The following is an 18988-nucleotide window of genomic DNA, read 5'->3' as shown; positions in this document are numbered from 1 at the left end:
TCCAGCTTCCCTGGGCAAAATGTTCTGGTGTCTCACCACCCTCACAGTGAAGAATTTTCTCCTAATGTCTAACCTAAATCTCCACTCTTCCCATTTAAAGTCATTACCTTTTGTCCTATTCCTACCTGCCCTTGCGAAAACTCCCTCCCCAGGGAGTTCATTGCTGTAGGCCACCTTCAGATAAAGAAAGGCTGATATGAGGTCTTCCAGGAGCCTTCTCTTCTCCAGGCTGAGCAAGCCCAGCTTCCTCAGCCTGTCTTCATAGGGGAGGTGCTCCAGACCTCTCATCATCTTTGTAGCCCTCCTCTGGACTTGCTCCAACAGCTCCATGTCCTTCTTGTGCTGGGGGCTCCAGAACTGGATACAGTACTCCAGGTAGGGTCTCACAAGAGCAGAGTGGAAGGGGAGAATCACATCCCTTGTCTTGCTGGCCACACTTCTTTTTTGTGCAGATGTTTCGATTTTCTTCCCTGTCAATATTCTCAGTGAGAATACATCTGCTGATATATTTGTCCTCAAACCTAATTTCAACAGACTGAGTATCTCAAACTGTCCTATCCAGTGTCATCTCTCATTTATAGGATGAAAATCCAGAACTGTCTGCCCCATTTAATTAAATTATGGTGATTTTCTACATTGAACCGAGAGTTTCACAGTAGTAAAATCTAGCAGTGGCATTGCCCCCATTTGGTTGTGTGAAAGTGGGGTGTCTGTGTGACTGTGAAGTTTGGTAGTTTCCTCCTTAATCCACTTTAAATCAAATAGATCTGTAACTTATATAAATATTCTCAGCTCCTATGGCTGTGACAGTCATCTGCAGCTCCTGTAATCATCTTTGCCTATTTAAATTGAATTTCAATCCATAAGAAGCTATGCTACTTTCTTATTCAATATGACATCTGCCCACTCAAGCTAAAGCAGAACTCAATGGGATATGATCAGGTAGATTAAGTGGCCTCTCTTAAAAAAGACATTTTTTCCAGCATTTTCATGAATGCAATTTAAAACTCCTTACACACTTTCAATGTGTTTTACATAATTGCAGAGGTTTCGGAGAGGGCACTGGGACTGGCCAAACTGTTCTCTAGCCTATTTGTTGAAGCTTCAAGTTGTGCAGGGTGCACGGCAGCCACTTATAGTAGGATATGCACATGACAAAGTGCTAGGTGTAAATGAAAAAGTTGTGTGCCAGGAACTGGAGCTTTGCATTGTTTGGTAACCATGTGTATGCTCTGCATCGCCTTTTGCCCTCCCCATCCCTTTATCAAAGTCCCTGACCTACTAGGGCTCAGCAATTCAGAAGAACTGAGAGGTGGAAAGCAAGTACTAGCTTCTCTGCTCCCACTGCAAAGTAAAGAGAATGGCAGAATGGTTGTGCTCAACAGGAGTATTCTTGAGATAAACTTCCCAGCTGAAAGGTGTGTGCTGCACATACCTCCTGTACTATTACAGGCATGCATAGAGTTCTGAAGATCTGTAACTATTAAGCGATCTTTTTCTGTCCATGAGACAGAGGTATACTCTGTGGTGTAGGAACTACTGGCTGGGGAACTGTTCATTCTGTCCACTTCAGAAAAACCTGTGTAGGTAAGCAAGACCTTACAGTTTAGTAAGACCCTTTTTTGAAACTTGGTTCCTGCTGTCTTTTAAATATAGTCACCTTACAGGGGACGCACAGTTAAGTTTCTTTTTTCTCGTGAACTTTTTTGTATAAGTGAAGAAGGGGGAAGGTGGTCACTGCTGTGTTGTTGTTTTGTTTTTATGATTGTTATTTCTCCAGACTCTTTTTTTTTTTTTTCTGTGCAGTTCCATTTCAACACAAAGATTTTAAGGATGTTAATGTCCCAGTCAAACTATTGTTATCCCTGAAGTTGACTTGTGTTTAAATGTCCAATGGTGTCATCTGCCTATGTCACCATTGGAATGCTTCATACTGAAAACCACTATAAAGACTTTTTTTTTTTTTTCTTCCTTTTTGTTTTTTTCTTTTATTTTCTTAAATGAATTTAGGATTGTAAGATATTCAGGACACACAAAATTATGCCACTGAATTTGCAGCAAGTCCCAGGAATATTTCAGTTACTTCAGATAATTCTGCCTTCATCTTACTGCAACACCTCCACAAAAGCAGAGCATGATTGATCTATTAAACCTCTAGGGAAATAAAAAACAAACCAAAACAAAACACTAGCTTCAGTGCCAGTTACACTTGAGAAGAAGAGACAAATGTATTTTGTCTCCTACCCAAATGCTCAAGGCACTTTCTGCTCAAATGACTCAACTTTTCTTCTGGTAAAAAAGTATTCAAAGTTAAGTTCCTAAGACATGTTTTTAGTAATGGTAACTGGAACATTTCTTACGTTACTGGATCTACATGGCTAGTATGTCCATATTCCAGTCACTCAAATCCATGCATTTGCCTAAAATCAAAATCAGTTCCAACTCACTGCATTCCCCTTTGCCTTCCCCTCAGCTGTCTGAATTGTCAGAAAAAGTCATATTAGTAGAGGCAGCTGCTTTTCAAGTTTGCAGTGCTGTTCTTTGGGTACTGACAGGCCAAAACCATGCACATCAGTTGCAATCCAAAGCTCAGAAGGACCTTTCAGTGCTTAATTTTTGAAGGTTTATTTGTCTTTGAGAGTTCTTTGAGAGTTCTTATTGATGTTATTAAGCTGCCAGGGTTCTTCTGCTTTCTAAAGGCAAATGAATGGTTTGCAAAAGACAAATTTGATCATTTCCAGCAAGCAAACAGATTCACTGTTTTGTGCCAGTGATTCCTTTCACTATCATGAAGCTAAATAGCACTTTTTGCAGATTTTTTCCCTCCCAAAATTCCCAAGAGCATGCCTGTCATCTCTCTTCAGAAAAGACATGAGGTTTCTACTTGTCAGACTGTAAACCAAATCTACCTGATGTGTATGCTTTGCCAATGGTGTAATAAACACATGCATGAAGCAGAAAGTCTTTTTAGACTCCACCTATATTGCAGTTATTCAGAATGGAAAAACATCTTACATCAGCATTTTCAACAGTTTGGAAACAATCTAGCCGCAATGATTGCAGCCTGACTTCTGCCTAGCAAATTGCATAGAATCATGGAATCATTAAGGTTGGAAGGGACCTTAAAGATCATCAAGTTCCAACCCCCCTGCCATGACCAGGAAACCCTACCACTAGATCAGGTTGCACAAAACCTCATCCAACCTGGTCTTAAAAACCTCCAGGGATGGGGCATCAACAGCCTCCTTGGGCAACCCATTCCAGTTCCTCACCACCTTTATAGTGAATAATTTCTTTTTAATATCTAACCTAAATCTCCCCTCTCTGCTTGAAACCGTTACCCCTTGTCCTATCACTATCTTCTCTGGTGAAAAGCCCTTCCCTAGCTTTCCTGCAGGCTCCTTCAAGTACTGGAAGGCCTCTATAAGGTCTCCCCAGAGTCTGAACAGCCCCAACTCTCTCAGCCTGTCTTCATAGCAGAGGTTCTCCAGCCCTTTGATCATCTTGGTGGTCCTTCTCTGGACCCTCTCCAACAGGTCTGTATCTTTCTTGTGCTGAGGGCACGAGAACTGTACACAGTATTCCAGGTGGGGTCTCACCAGAGCAGAGTAGAGGGGCAGAATCACCTCCCTGGCCCTGCTGGCCACACTTCTTTTGATGCAGCCCAGGACACAATTGGCTCTCTGGGCTCCAGCACACACTGGCAGCTCGTGTCAAGCTTCTCATCTACTGCAACCCCCCAGGGCCCTGCACTTGGCCTTGGTGAACTTCATGAGGTTGGCACTGGCCCATCTCTACAGCCTGTCAAGATCCCTCTGGATGGCATCCCTTCTTCCCTCTAGGGTGTCAACCACACCACACGGCTTGATATCATCATCAAACTTGCTGAGGATACACTCAATCTCACTGTCCGTGTCTCTGACAAAGATGTTTAACAGCACTGGTCCCAGTACTGACCTTTGAGGAACACCACTCGTCACCTGCCTCCATTTGGACATTGAGCCATTGACCACAACTCTCTGTGTGCAGCCATCCAGCCAATTTCTTATCCACCAAGGGGTCCATCTGTCAAATCCATGTCTTGTCTGTTTAGAGACCAGGATGTCATGTGGGACAGTGTCAAATGCCTTGCACAAATCTAGATAGATTATGTCAGTTGCTCTGCCACCATCCACCATCTCTGTAGCCTTGTTGTAGAAGGCCTCCAGATTGGTCAGGCATGACTTGCCCTTAGTGAAGCCATGTTGGCTGTCACAGAATCACAGAATCTTAGGGGTTGGAAGGTACCTCGAAAGATCATCTAGCCCAACCCCCCTGCCAAAGCAGAATCACCTAGAGCACATCACACAGGAACGTGTCCAGGCGGGTTTTGAATGTCTCCAGCATAGGAGACTCCACAGCATCTCTGGGCAGCTTCTTCCAGTGCTCTGTCACTCTCACAGTAATTTTTTCTGATGTTTACTTGGAACCTCCCATGTTCCAGTTTGCACCCATTGCTCCTTGCCCTATCACTAGACATCACTGAAAAAAGCCTGGCTCTGTCCTCCTGACACTTGCCCTTAACGTTTTTATAAACATTGATGAGGTCACCCCTCAGTCTCCTTTTCTCCAAGCTAAAGAGACCCAGCTTCCTCAGTCTTTCCTCATAAGGGAGATGTTCCACTCCCTTCATCATCTTTGTAGCTCTGCACTGGACTCTTTCTGTCCTTCTTGAACTGAGGGGCCCAGAACTGGACACAGTACTCCAGATGCAGCCTCACCAAGGCAAAATAGAAGGGGAGGAGAACCTCCTTTGACCTACTAAACACACCCTTTCTAATGCACCCCAGGATGCCATTGGCCTTCTTGGCTACAAGGGCACATTGGTGGCTCATGGTCATCCTCTTGTCCACAAAGACCCCCAGGTCCCTTTCTCCTACACAGCTCTCCAGCGGTCAGCCCCCAGCCTGGGTTGTTCTTCCTCAGATGCAAGATTCTACACTTGCCCTTGTTGAATTTCACCATTCATATCTTTATTTTCCATGTGCCTTAGCAGACTTTCCAGGAGGATCTGCTCCATGACCTTGACAGGCACAGAGGTGAGACTGACTGGCCTGTAGTTCCCTGGGTATTCCTTTTTCCCCTTTTTAAAAACAGGACCTCTCAATCATGTTTGAGAGGTCATGGCAGGAACCTCACCAGACTGCCATGACCTCTCAAACATGATTGTATTTTTGTGCTTCTAGGTAGATTTGCATTTTGTAAAAGAAAAAAAAATGACTGTTTAATGCTATTACATCTTTCTTTGGAAAAGAATAATTGTGTTTTATCTATAGTCTGAAAGCAGTAAGATATGTCTTAGCCTTGAATGTTAACACTGAAAGTTCCATACTTTTCCATGGAAAACAGTCTTTGTCTTCTTGTTTAAAGTTTTGGGGTTTTGTTGGGGTTTTGTTTGTTTGTTTGTTTTTGGTTGTTTTTATTCCCCTGAAAGTTATTTCCATCACCCTACTGATGTTAATGATCCATAACTCTATTAGAATTTTCAGAACATTATTATGAAATCTTGGTATGTTTTATATCCCATCAAATTCAACTTCAGATTGAGATGATTTTTCTTTTCTTCAGTTTAGGTTTGTGGAATTTTTTTTAGTCTTTATAATAATGACAAAGAAAAGTACCTTGTCTGTTGATACTTGAGTAGTGATACTAGGATCCAGCCTTGTTTGATTACACAGATCAGTGTCTATGAACAGTTCAGTCTGCTTCTTGCTGATGACATCTGAAAAGATAACAGGAAAAAAAAAGGAAATTAAATAGGTATATTTATAATTGGTTTTCATTCTGCTGATGATAAAAAGGGTAAATCTTGTTTCTTTTGTTGCTGGCTTCTAGGAGATTTAATTAATCTGTTTTGTGCATAAGCTAAACAAAATAATATCCCTAGAAGAAAAGCCTTCTCTTCCACCTAACAAGCCCTACTTTTTTTTTTTTTTTTTTTCTAAATATAGGCCTGACAAAAGTTACCCTGTCTTTTCCTATATATCTTGCCACCTTTCTTATATAAATCTTAGTTTCATCAGCCATGATTTTAAAGGCCCAAAAATGACAGAAGAACTGTATAGCATTTCTTTGGTAGATGAATCTTGCTATTATTTAGTCTTGCTTCATCTCCTGAAATCTGTTTTCAGGTATCCTTTTTTGAAAAAGTTTTCCAACAAATTATGCAAGAATAACTCTTTATATCTAGTTTAATATGAAATTATTTCAAAGACAGTATTAAGATGCATGACAATATTACAACAATCGCAATTTATGATACCAGTGTAAAACTTCAAATGCTTGAATTGGACTAACACAACAGTCTTTAGTAAATAAACTGAACCTCTGCAGTTAACCCTGAATCAAATAAATTGTTCCTTTTGATCTAGCTTTGTTGGGGTGTTTTCCTAAAGTCTCAGCTTTAATCAACTTCTGCTTTACTGTCAGTGGACAGCTCAGCCCATTATCTTTGCACCATTCAACCCATCAGAATTCATTAGCTTGCCGTCAATGGAGAACTCCCTCTGCAGCCAATTGCTTGTTAATTCATCTACAGCTAACTCTGTGGGATTTTGTTAGAGTCATTTTAGGCAAAGTATTTGATTTATACTTCCTTTGGCACTGTTTAGCCACAGGTTCAACAAATGTCAGAGTTTTACAGTTCACCCAAGATTGGTAAGATTTTTTGCCTCTTGAGATTTTGAAAGCAATACATTAGCAGTGATTTTGGCAATGGGTAAATACCACACTACATATCTTGTGTCTTACTGCATCAAACAGCTTAGGACTTTTTTTCTCTTTAGGACAGTTATTTTCATTAAAGGACACTAGAAATAGTAAGTTGCAACATCTTTCATTTTACAAGTTCTATAAGAGACATTAGTTACTTGATGTATATAGAGCATATTTTTCTGAGATTGTTACAAGATACCAAAATTTTCTTCTCTTGGAATACGATTTTTTAATTTTTGTTAAGTCTGATATAGTTCTGTAAAAATGTCTGTTAGGATGACCAACATCCTCCTTAACTGAAAACTAGCTATTTGATTTCATTCTTATACCAGAATGCTAAACATTTTAAACAATAATGGACTTCAGTATTGTATTTATTTATTCTTGTTGTTTTATTACAATTGTCCCATGAAAGCAATCTGTGATGTGTAGGGGTTCTTTCTTCTGAATATATCCTCCTCCACAAGTATTTTTTAGGCCAGAAAATACTTGGGCAATTGCCTGAACAGGGAAAATACAATGTTTTCTCAAAGGACCAAGCACCAAAATGTTTGCAGACCTGTGGCAGCTACAAACTTTTGAAATTTGAGTAGTATGTTTGAGAGATTGGACAGCAGTGTAGAAATCCTATCTTAGAGTCTGTTTACTGGTTTTGTTTGTTTGTACATTTATTATTACTTCCAAAATCTCTGTTTCTTCAACAAGAATGGGTAGTATGTGATATTATTTTCTTGTATCTATGACTGATATCACAGTGGCTCTCTTTTGCAGTGTCATTCAAGTCTTCTGCTGTAGAGTAGCAACCAAAGTACCCCAGGTAGGAATGCAGTATCAGAGGCTTCTATAAAATCAGTGAAAATACCTCAAGAAAGCTAGTCAGATGAGACAGAATTCTCCATCCTGTTTTTCACAATGTCTCAGAGGTTTATAAGAGTGCCATACAGATGGCATTATAATTATTTTTCTGAGAGCCATCTTTTCTCATGAAACCAACATCTGGCTGCTATTTGCTCCCTTCCACTAGTAACTGTTTTTTTTATTTTTGTTAATGGGATAACTACTCATTTTTATAAACATATGGCATCCCTGAATCACTGACAGGAAGGACTATTAATTATAACAGAGAAGGAGCAAGGTGAGAGGTTTCATTGAAAAATTACGAAGTTTCATTTTTCCCGCTAAATATATGGCAATATGGGACACCTTTATGAAGATATCAGAAGACAGAACAATTAACGTTAGACATACAAGTTAGATCAGAGGTACAGAGGGACAAAGGAGAATAAGATGTGGCAGTCAGTAGTGTAGAAGTACTGATAATACATTGTAAAGGATTAAGCCACCTGTGAGCCCCTTTTAGAAATGCAAGAAAGAGCTAAGAACTTGAAAATTCTAAAACAGCAGGATCGTGGAAAAAGGGAATCCCCTAAAAGCAACATCACTGTAACAGGAGAAGAATAAATTTTATTCACATATACCTGTGTCAGAATAGTCACAGAAACACAAAAAATGTAGAGGCATCTTTGATTTTTTTAGATTTTATCAGCACTTTCTCTTCAATAGGTGAGAACCAATGGAAAAATTTGGGAGATAGAAAGTAGACCTCAAAGAAAGCTAGAATTAAGGAGGACAAAACTAGATGGGGGAAAAAGAAAATAAGGAACTTCTAGGAGATCCTCTGATGTTTTTCTTAATGAAATAATAAGGCCTTGTGCCTCTCCTGAGAAAAGTCAGCTGAAGAGAAGTCTGGGTATGCAAGAGGGAGCTTGCTGTCTTTGGCAGTCAGCACATCTTTAGTCAAAAAACAACAACAACAAAAAAGATACATTGAATATAAAAAGCCCAATTAAACTAAAAAAGCCAAAACAAAAGAAAAAAAAACCCAAAACACAACAGAAGAAATGATGTTCAAAAGTTGCCATTAACACCAATTTGAAAAGTAAAAGAAATTTAGTTGTCTGAGGTAACATTTGTGCAAAAAGATAATATGTTTCACTAGAATGATGATTGGAGAAAACAGACACACTTCCATTGTAGACTCCTCTCACGAGATTTTACAAAGAGCACCAAAAGCCAGGCCAAGTCCCATTTATACACAAAGGCTTTTAGTTTAATGTAATTATGCAATAGATTGTAAATTCTGTGGGGATATATGCTTCATGCAGAAGATTAGAAACAATCCACTTTTTAGTATTGATTCTTTTAAATAATAATTACCACTTACTGGGAGCATTCAGAGAGCAGACTCCCAGGCCTATGAGAAAATCTTGTCGCTGTAGTGACATTTAAAGCAGCAATTAATGATTCTGACCATCTATCCTCCAAAGCTCCCTTCACCAACAGGAAAATGCCGTATACAAAACATCCAATAGAAGTTCCTAGATTATATACCTGCTTTTCTCTGCTGACTGTATAAGACTCACTTACGAGAGATACAGATAGCAGTCACTTTGAATTGCTCTTCCTGATTTCTTGAATTTACCTAGTTGTACTAAGTGCCAGTATCAACCTATGATTCCTCTGAATTATATTTATAGAACCTGTAGAGACAAGCTCAGATGGGGCAGATCAGGCTCTGACTGCAAGTAACAGATGCTGGCTATTCCCAGAATGCATCGCTTTGTACTGCAGATAATACAGATACCTCTGAAGGTGTAAAACTTTTCTAAAAGTTAAATATCCACATTTTCTGTATGAGTTCCAATCTGTATTTGCTATAATTGCTTCTAACTCAGTAGTACAATGTTATTTTAACTCATCTGAAATGTATGAAGATACGTTTTCCTCAGTTTTTCAATAAAACTTGTTAATTTCAGTACGATAATTTGGTCTGATATTAATTATTCACTAGAAATTCATTTCAAAATACCCCATTTGGTCTAAGACTTTAACATGTACAAAATTAAAAAAAAAAAATTAACTAAAATACTGTAATTATTAAAAAAATGCATTCAAGTAGTTGTAATTTCTAGTATCAGACACTAGAGGGGAAAATGTCCCATGTTTTTAGATCACTGAGATGCAAACCAAACTGTAACATATTACATTTTATGCATCACTTCTTAGAATAAAAATGCAGTTGCTTATACTAACATTTGTTAAAGATGTTCTAGTTGTAGCAGAAAGTGATTAATTATAGTGTAGTAATATAATTGAGTCATTAAATTATCACTGAGATCTGAGAGAACATGGGACTCATAACAGTGTTCTTTACTAAACAGAGAGCTGGTATTAAGATGTGATACAGTCTGATTTTTTAATCCTTACAAAAGCTGAAAATCCATTGAAATAGAGTAACAATTTTGTCCAGGTAATGGTAGTTGCTTCAATTCATGCCTATCTGCCAATGAAATTCTCATGAGCATTTCACAGGTGCATGTTCATTCACAGAAACTGCAGTTCATCTTTGCTAGGAAACACACATTAATTTTCCTGAGCACAAAGAATTATTTTATGTTTGTGATCTTCCTCCAAGTAAACGCCCCAGCTTTTTTCTTGAACTCCATACTGAAAACATAGAAACAAATTAGAGAAAAAGGAAATTTGGCATACTTAGACAAAATATCCAACAAATATTTTGGATATATGCAAATAATTTTAATTTTAAACAAACAGGAGATTTTAGAAAATCTGGTGATGTTTTCTCCCAGACAGAAACATAAAGCAGAAGTGTGTAACAGTCATGGTTAACAAGGGAGCACAACAGATGTGTGCAAGTGTACTCCTGAAACTAAGCTAAAAACCATCCTAACCCAGGTGTTGGAATGTCTCTAGTACTAAAAAGCATATGCCATTATAGGACAGTGTTAAAAGCAGTGGGATGTTATCTGCTCTCTTTCTCTATATGCTGTAAGGTAAAGTTCTGTTATCTCTGGAGTTTTCAGAACCATAACTTTCTGATCATAGTTTCCTGTAATTTCTTCGTTCATTCTTTATAATTTCTACTGTTTTGTAAATTGTCCTTATTTCTTTTTTTCATTCTTTATAATTGCTACTGCTTTGTAAATTGTCCTTATGGTTGGTTATATTACAACTGCTCAATAAATTCTGCTGTTTGTACTGTTGAAAAATGTGACTGAGAATCTCAATGAGGCCCAAAGAAACTAGATTGCCAATTGCCACTGGCCTTGAGTGAGATCTGGGAATCCACATCCCTGAGGCCCATTTTAGGGCTTCAGTCCCAGGTTTTTCTATGAAGACATCTGCTCCCTTTTTACTTTGATTTCTTTGCTTAGATTGACCCAATCTCAGCAGGTTACTTGCAGGAAAAGGTGTGGGAATAATCTATGTAGGGAAGAGATGCATGTTACTTTGTTTTTCCTATTGATAGACGCAAGCAACAGAGTAAAAAGGAGGGCAGGTTAATAGAAGTGTCGGCCAGGAGAATTACTCAGCATAATTGGCAACCCCTTGCCTGAGTGCTACAGTACAGTGAGAGACGATGCTGTGGTAGTTCTACTAGGTGACAAAAGATGAATTGACAAGTGAAGAATAATATGAACCGACATTAGATACTCATTTGGTTGGTGAGAAGACAAGGATGCAACTACATTTAGGGGCAGCAGGGAAGGAAAAGAGGATCACAACAAGCAGAAGACTGACACCTTGCCTGAAAATTATTTGACTTCAACTTGTTTTTGTAATAGAGTAAACCTTCTACCATAAACTTGATACAGACTTGAACTTCTCAGATATTCATAGAGGTATTTATCACAGCTACCTGCATTTTATGTCTTATGCTATATTACACTAGAGACAATTTGGCATTATGTACCAGTATATAATACCATATACACATATGTAAGCATGATTATCTATGTATGTTTAATTAAAGACATGGATTTTTTTCTCCTGCAGTTGCATAATTATACATAGAAGTTGTAAAATCATTAACCTAGAAGTGAACAAAGACAGGTTTCTATGGAAAAGACTTTTTATATCCAGGAAAACCTTAATTTTGTTCAGTGACTTCTGATTTTTGTGTCCTTCTATTTCCTAGAGAGTTTGTCAATTGCAAATATGGTGGTTTTCCAGTGTTGAAATCATAATCAATAAAGCTTTTGTTGTTCAGCTTTAAGCTATGTCAATTCTTAATATCTACAAACGTTTCTATGTAATCTAGAAGAAACAGGAAAATATATTTTGTTAATCTACTAACAAAGATTAAGTGCAATTCAAGCTGGATTAACCTGCATCCCACAAAATTGAACTTTTCTGTACTCTGGGTAAAGCCTCCTGTTTCATAGTACTACAGATAATCCTTAATGGCACAAAATGTTACTGAGAAAATAAGTGGTACAGTAGCTGAGAACCAGTACAGAAGTGCAAATAAAAGACCTGGCATAGTCTTAGTTTCTTTAGGTTGCTAATACAGTACTCCTTTCTTTTTTGATAGAGCAGGAAGCATGGTTGCTTACTCCTTAGAATAGCACACTGAGCACTGTCAAATTACACACAGCTTTCATAATATTCTATTTTTAAAAAGTAATTGTAAAGTTTTGGTGCTATCATACACTGTGTTGTTGCATGTACACCTATTTGGTCACTTTTGGAATACTATTAAGCAGTTTTCCATAGTAATTTTTTTATATATATTTTTTTAAGTACTTTGTAGGTAAGTTATTTTTTGAGTAGTTTGTTTTTTTGAGGGAAGACCAGTGACTATGTGATCAACTGGTATCCAGTATATGATCTATTTTGTCAAAAATAAACACAACCACGTACTTCTGCATATTCACAAGTCATGTCTCTTGACTGCAATCTTTTGAAGATGGAATGCATTTAAGCTAAATATGCAGAAATTATGAGAGAGTTGCACTGTGTTCAAGTCATTGACTACTTCATTAAAATATTTTTTATAGACTCACTCATGGATGCACATTTAAAATGCTAGATTTACAGGATATTGGCTCAGAAAATATTAATTGCTTCAACTTGGACACCCATCTGTTTTTCCACCAAAGTTTTTTTTTTAGAGGTGTCATCACTGCTTCTTTTCTCTGAGCATTAAATTTTGAGAGCATGATGGTTATTAGTCTCACTTGAAACAAGTGGAGTTTGGCAGGAATGTAAATACTATGTGTAATTTATTGCATGAGAAAAGAAGTGCCTAGAATAAGGTCTTCCCATATATTTTAATCCACACTTGAAAGCTGTTTTGGATTTTAAAAAAAACACATTGGAAATGTAAATTTAAACTTAATGAAGCAACAGACATCTTCTCTATGGCAAAACTATTCACTGAATTAATGGTGTCCTTGAATTAAAAGAAACACATATCTAATGATGGCTCTGGCTTGCTCTTTGCAGAGTTTTTCACAAGTAATATGCTACTAGCTCTCACAAAAGCAGTGGGCAGAGTTCTGCTGTCATATATGCAAATTCAGACTATTTTCATCATTTTGTCTCAGAAAAACATAAAACTAATGGAGGATTCTAAAGTGTTAGTTTCCCTTAGATGTAACCAATTCCAGAGACATATTTTCAAATAGATATGATCTGGATCTGAACCAAAGTCTTTATCTGTACACTTTCTAGCTTAATGGAGAAGAAAAAGGTTTAGAAGCTTAAGTAAAATTCCTCCAACATTGATCCCTGACTATATCAAATATTTAGGCATATTGTGGCTAATAGACATGCTTTGAGGACCCTGAACAACTTATCTCTACTGTGTACCTCTTCCCTTCACGAAGATCTTCTTACACTGAGTCATTCAGATTTTGCTGACTGCAAGGACTGTTTATTATTTACAGTGTATAACACTTTGTACTAGTTAACAGTCATCTACAAGTATTATGGATTGGTAATAATGGTGAAGAAAATAAAGATTTTTCCTAAATTATATTATAAGCTATCTTTGTCTTTTAAAAAAATATCTTAATTATATATACAGAGTAAAAACTGAGCCAAAATAAAAGACCAGAAATGTCATATAAGTTGAACTACTGCAGCTCCAAATAGCACAGGATTTGTGAGTACCAGAAAGAAATAGACCTCCAAAAACTCAGTGATTCATAAAATGAGCATCTGTTTAGGTTATAGAAGAGAAAGTTGTTCCTGCTATGAAATACTGTATCATCTGAAATTATACTCACTACTGTAGGTAGCAAAAGCCATTTTGAGCTGAGAACTACACGTTTCTTTTTTGAGTTATTTTTTGTTTGGGCATATGGTTCTTAATTGGCCAAGCATCAAAAAATGTGGATATCTCATATCATGATGGATGAGGCGATTCAAAGAACATTCTTACCAAGTTTCTGAACATGTGTAGAACAATACAGCTGAGAAGCAGGTCATAGAGCCAGTGGATTATGAGTATTCTCTTGATTTTCTGAAAATGCAACATGCATGGATCAAAAAAATACTCCTGCTATGTTCTATGTTCACCAAGGTATAATGCTGAAATACTAGGATGGATTTCAATACAATAAAAGTATAGCACACCTGTCTGTTTTTTTGGGAAGTCTATAGGAGAATATTAATGGTTGATTTTAGGCCTTGATAAGGACACATTGTCAAATATATGCAATTTTAAATTTGAGAAACTGCAGAATAGCTTTATTCTCAGTGCCTGTAAACCTGTATGTTTTCCTCAGAGTTACTGTGATTACATTGATTAACTCAAACAAACCCAACTGGACCTGAAAGTTTTCCTCTGATGCATTTGTAAGAAAAAATGCAGAAATGACATGTAACAGAACCACCTCTGTTTGTCTTGTATATACCAGAAGGTGAAGTCATGTCCAATAATTATAATTTTTTTAAATTAATTATAGTAAAAACTCCATGAGTCATTGCCATGTGTTTACAATATCAAGATCACCAGTTTAGGGTATTTATATTATAGTTTCTGAAGATTTCCAGCAGCCATATAAGAAATACAATCAAATTCACTTTATCTTGACACCTGCTATTAACAAAAGCACCTATTTTTCTTGACTGCAGAACACTGTCCATCACTCAGTGATGGAAACTATGGTATCCTTTCACATACCTACTAGATTTGGGAGTATGAAACATTTTTCTTCAGAGTCTGTCTTTGCCCATATACCATCCACCAACGGTACATGAGTAAGAGAAAGAAAGGAAGCAAAAGATTTGGTGCTAGTGTGATTAAGGTATCTCCAAATACCTCTTTGTTTTTGTTTTTGGAGTATCTGTGGAAGCAAAACTTATCTTCTAGAGCTAATATATTTTCCACTGCTTGCACCTCTAACTGCAAAAAAAGAAGAAAAGACTCTTAAAATATTTTGGGTTGGAAGGGTCCTCTAAATGTGACCTAGTCCAACAACCCTACAATAAGCAGGGACATCTCCAACTAGAACAGATTGTTGTCATGAGGTTCACCTGGGCCCATTTCTCCAGCTTGTCCAGGTCCGTCTGGATGTCATCCTGTTCCTTTGGCATATGAACTGCACCACCCATCTTGGTTTTATTGGAAAACTTGCTGAGGGTGCTCTCAATGCCACTGTCGATATAATTAATGAAGATATTAAACACTGGTCCCACTATGGAGCCCTGAGGGACACTACTTGCCACCCTGTTCCATCTGGACATCCTTTCTTTAACCTTTTTTTTCTGGTTTACATACCTGTAGAAATCCTTCTTGTTTTTCTTAACATCTCTTGCCAAGTTAAGTTCTAGCTCTGCCTTGACCTTCCTGACCTCATCCTGACACAACTGGATAACATCCCTACACTCTACCCAGGATACTTGCCCCACTTCCACAGCCTGTGTAGTTCCACCTTGCCTTTTAGTTTGACCAGCAGGTCTTGACTCAGCCATGCTGGTCTCTTGCCTTCCTTGCTTGATTTCCTATACCTGGGAACTGGGATCTCTTGCATTCTATGGAAAGCATCCTTAAAGATCTGCCAGCTCTGTTCTGCTCACTTGTCCCTGAGGGCTGTTCCCCACAAGGTCCTACTTACTAACTGCTTGAAGAGCTGGAAGTTTGCTTTCATAAAATTTTGAGTCCTGACTATGCTTTTCATCTGCCTCATACCCCATAGGACAGTGAACTGCACTAGTGCATGATCTCTGCAGCCCAGGCTGCCTTCAGCTTTGATACCTCTGATGAGTTCACTTGTATTTGTGACCATCAGGTCCAATAACGTATTCCCTTGGGTTGGGCTGTCAATTTCTTGTCTTATGAAATTGTCATCAAGGCACTCCAGGAGTCTTCTGGATTTCCTACAGCTTGCCATTCTACTTTTTCAACAGATGTTGGGGTGGTTGAAATCCCCCAGCAGGATGAGAGAAATCAAAGAATGGAGAAGGAAGAAGAATAATGAAAAAAACCCAGCATAATTCTGGAAGCACTGTGTGTAGAAGTGATATATCTTCAGTATCTTCTGCTGACTAAGGTCAGGCTGGACATGACCATGCTGCAGATCTCTTAAGATTTCTGGAAGCCCAAAGTTTGTAACAGCTCTGTCCTTATAAATGCAACCATTCTTCTTAAAATATAAATTTGGCTTTTCTGACCTTTTAGCAAAATCTACAAGACCCAAAGTTGGCTGTTCTGAATCTTGCGGGTTTTAAATTAACATCTCAACCCAGTCTAGTAATCATGAGTGTTTTCAAAAATAATCTCTTTGCTCAGAATATGAACTGTGAAAAGTAGGTGAAGTTCTACAAGTACTGACCTTACAGTATAGCAAAACAAAGAACCATCCATCCGCAAACATTGTATAGTGCCAAAAGACACTTAAATAAGCATTTAATCAGCAGTTTTTTCTGAAATATATCTTCCATAGTGAGAGACAGGTCTCCATCATCTGTTTCTCTAGTAATCCAATTGAGTTTTTCCATATAGAATTTCAATTTATTTCTGCATACTAATTTCAGCTTAGACAGGGACATATTGCTGATTTTTGCAAAAAGCTCTTATTTTATTTTCTTTAACATTTGTTGAGAAAACTAAAGAGTTGAGAAATTTGGTTTTTACTCTTGAATTTACTTCAAAGGTTTGTTCAGAATTTTGCATGAATTAATCTATTGGGGCACATTTATTCAGTCTTAAACACACCTAAGTGCAAATAAATTAATTCAATTTGCAGAATAGTTAACTTTGGATGGAAACAGGTTATACCTGATTTGTTAATTTTGGAGACTCCATCATAATGAATTATTATGTTGAAACTTAAAAAGATACCATGTTGAAATTTTTGTAATCCTGCTACTTTTCCTGAATTTGATTTTAAAAATTATGAAGTAGTTGGCTATAAATATTTTAAATAGCCAACAGCTAATTTGTAATTCTATTGCTTCTCAGATTTTTCTTCCAGAAGAACATTGTTTTTATATCACTACACTCGAGTTATTTTTTCTGGAGACTAAGTGACTAAAATAATAAGCTGCAGCAATTGCTTTTAATGGAAATTTTCATGTGTCTTCCTTCAATGGCTTGGTTGCATGCAATAATACAGGATGTATTCATGGTGGTTTGAGAATTTCAATAAGCTTCTGTCATTGGCTCTTTTGGAGATTGCGATTCTCTCTCCATTTGTATGAAGATTAGTAGTCTCAATGAGCAAGGTGCTGCAGGAACACTAAAAGATCACTATATCGTAACTGGTCTTCTCAGGGAATAATTTTATGTATGAACAATATGCTTATCACACTAAAATATACTAATGCACTCATATAATACTATAAACCATAGACTCTATGTTACTCTATATTTTTTTGACTAACTGAAGTAGCTGTGAGGCTGATTTGTAATTTGACCTAACAGATAGCATGATTTTAAAATCTAAAATCTTGTACTAGCTATAATCAAATGTACATTAAAATTTAAATTTTCATTATGAACTAGAGGAAGCAGAGATTTCAAATAATCTTCCCTAGTTATGGAACCATAAATGCATGGCAGTCCATGCATCTTTTCCACAATATAGTTCAGATTATTTCCAGGCTTGTATACCCCATGTTTTTTCAACAGTCATAATTACATATCTATATATGAATATAGCTGTTCAGCTGTATCAATTATTGTTTGTAAACTCACTAGAAAGCACACTGATACAAGCAATACATATAGATAAAAATCTTACTAACTGTATGCATATGTTAACAAAAAACAATGTCAGCATATTAAAAGAATTAAAGTGCCCTGTTGAGCTTTACCTCCTGGACATACTTGTGATAGGAAGATAGAGGAAGACCACTTTCCACCTGCCCCAAGGAACTGCATTTTAGAAAGTCTCCACAGGAGATGAACAAGAGCCAGATTCACTGTGAAAAGGCTACCTCTAATGCAGGGATTCTAGCATATCTCAACAGTGAAATGGATGTTGAACAAATGTTCGTACAAATAATTAGTATTACAATATTGATTGTTACGATAAACTGCAGAAATGTAATTTCTAGGTCCTTTAAGGATGACAGAATTTTATTATTCTTGGATGATTAGCATCCTGTACATTTTAGCCTATTTTTGCTGGTAGAACAGAGAGGAGAGCTTCATTGTCACAAAAGATGTTCATTTCTGTAAGTAAAATGTTAATTATCTTTATGAAGACAGCAAAGGAAATATAGTAATAAATGAGACAGTGTTTTTTCTTAACTGTATACTGTTAGATACAACAGCAGATGTAACACAGGGAATACAGATTTTGTCCACATAGTGGTTATAAGTACATAACGCATATATGCATTATTAATGCATAGATATTGGAAAAGAGGAATAAAGGAAAAAGTTGAGAAAATGAGGAATACAAATTCTAGGCAAGACTATAGTTCCACAGGCCAAAAAGGAATCATACATTTCCTCAATGAGGCAGGGGAAAATCAAATCTTGGTTACAAAACAGAGGTAGATACTTTGTCAGCACTGCTAAACTTACTCCTGTTCTGCACATCTACTGACTTTTATACATCTACTGAAAATATAATTTAAACTGACTTTCTTATCCTGGAAGAAAAAGGTTGGGTATATTTGTTTGTTTGTTTGACTTGGCAGTTTGGCATATGTTTTTAAGTCCATGCAGACTTAAAGGGGACAATTTCAGGAACTGTCTTGAATATGTAAAGTTTCATTACTGTTTTTCTCTCTCTCTGAAGATTAAAAGTATATGTTTCCTTTTTTCTCACTCTGTGTATTATATTCTGTTAGTAAAGGCATATCTGAGTGAGGTAGATCCCCCAGAAGAAAGAGAAGATGACTCTCTCCCTCAGACAGAGATGAGTAGGGTCAATAAAAGCAAGCACTGGCTAAGAGTAAGACCAGGCAGAGG

The sequence above is a fragment of the Chaetura pelagica genome, unplaced genomic scaffold (assembly GCF_000747805.2).
Source record: "Chaetura pelagica isolate M959 unplaced genomic scaffold, ChaPel_1.0 scaffold67, whole genome shotgun sequence".
Taxonomy (NCBI): domain Eukaryota; kingdom Metazoa; phylum Chordata; class Aves; order Apodiformes; family Apodidae; genus Chaetura; species Chaetura pelagica.
The sequence above is the reverse complement of the archived record's forward strand: the minus strand, read 5'-3'. Positions refer to the sequence as shown.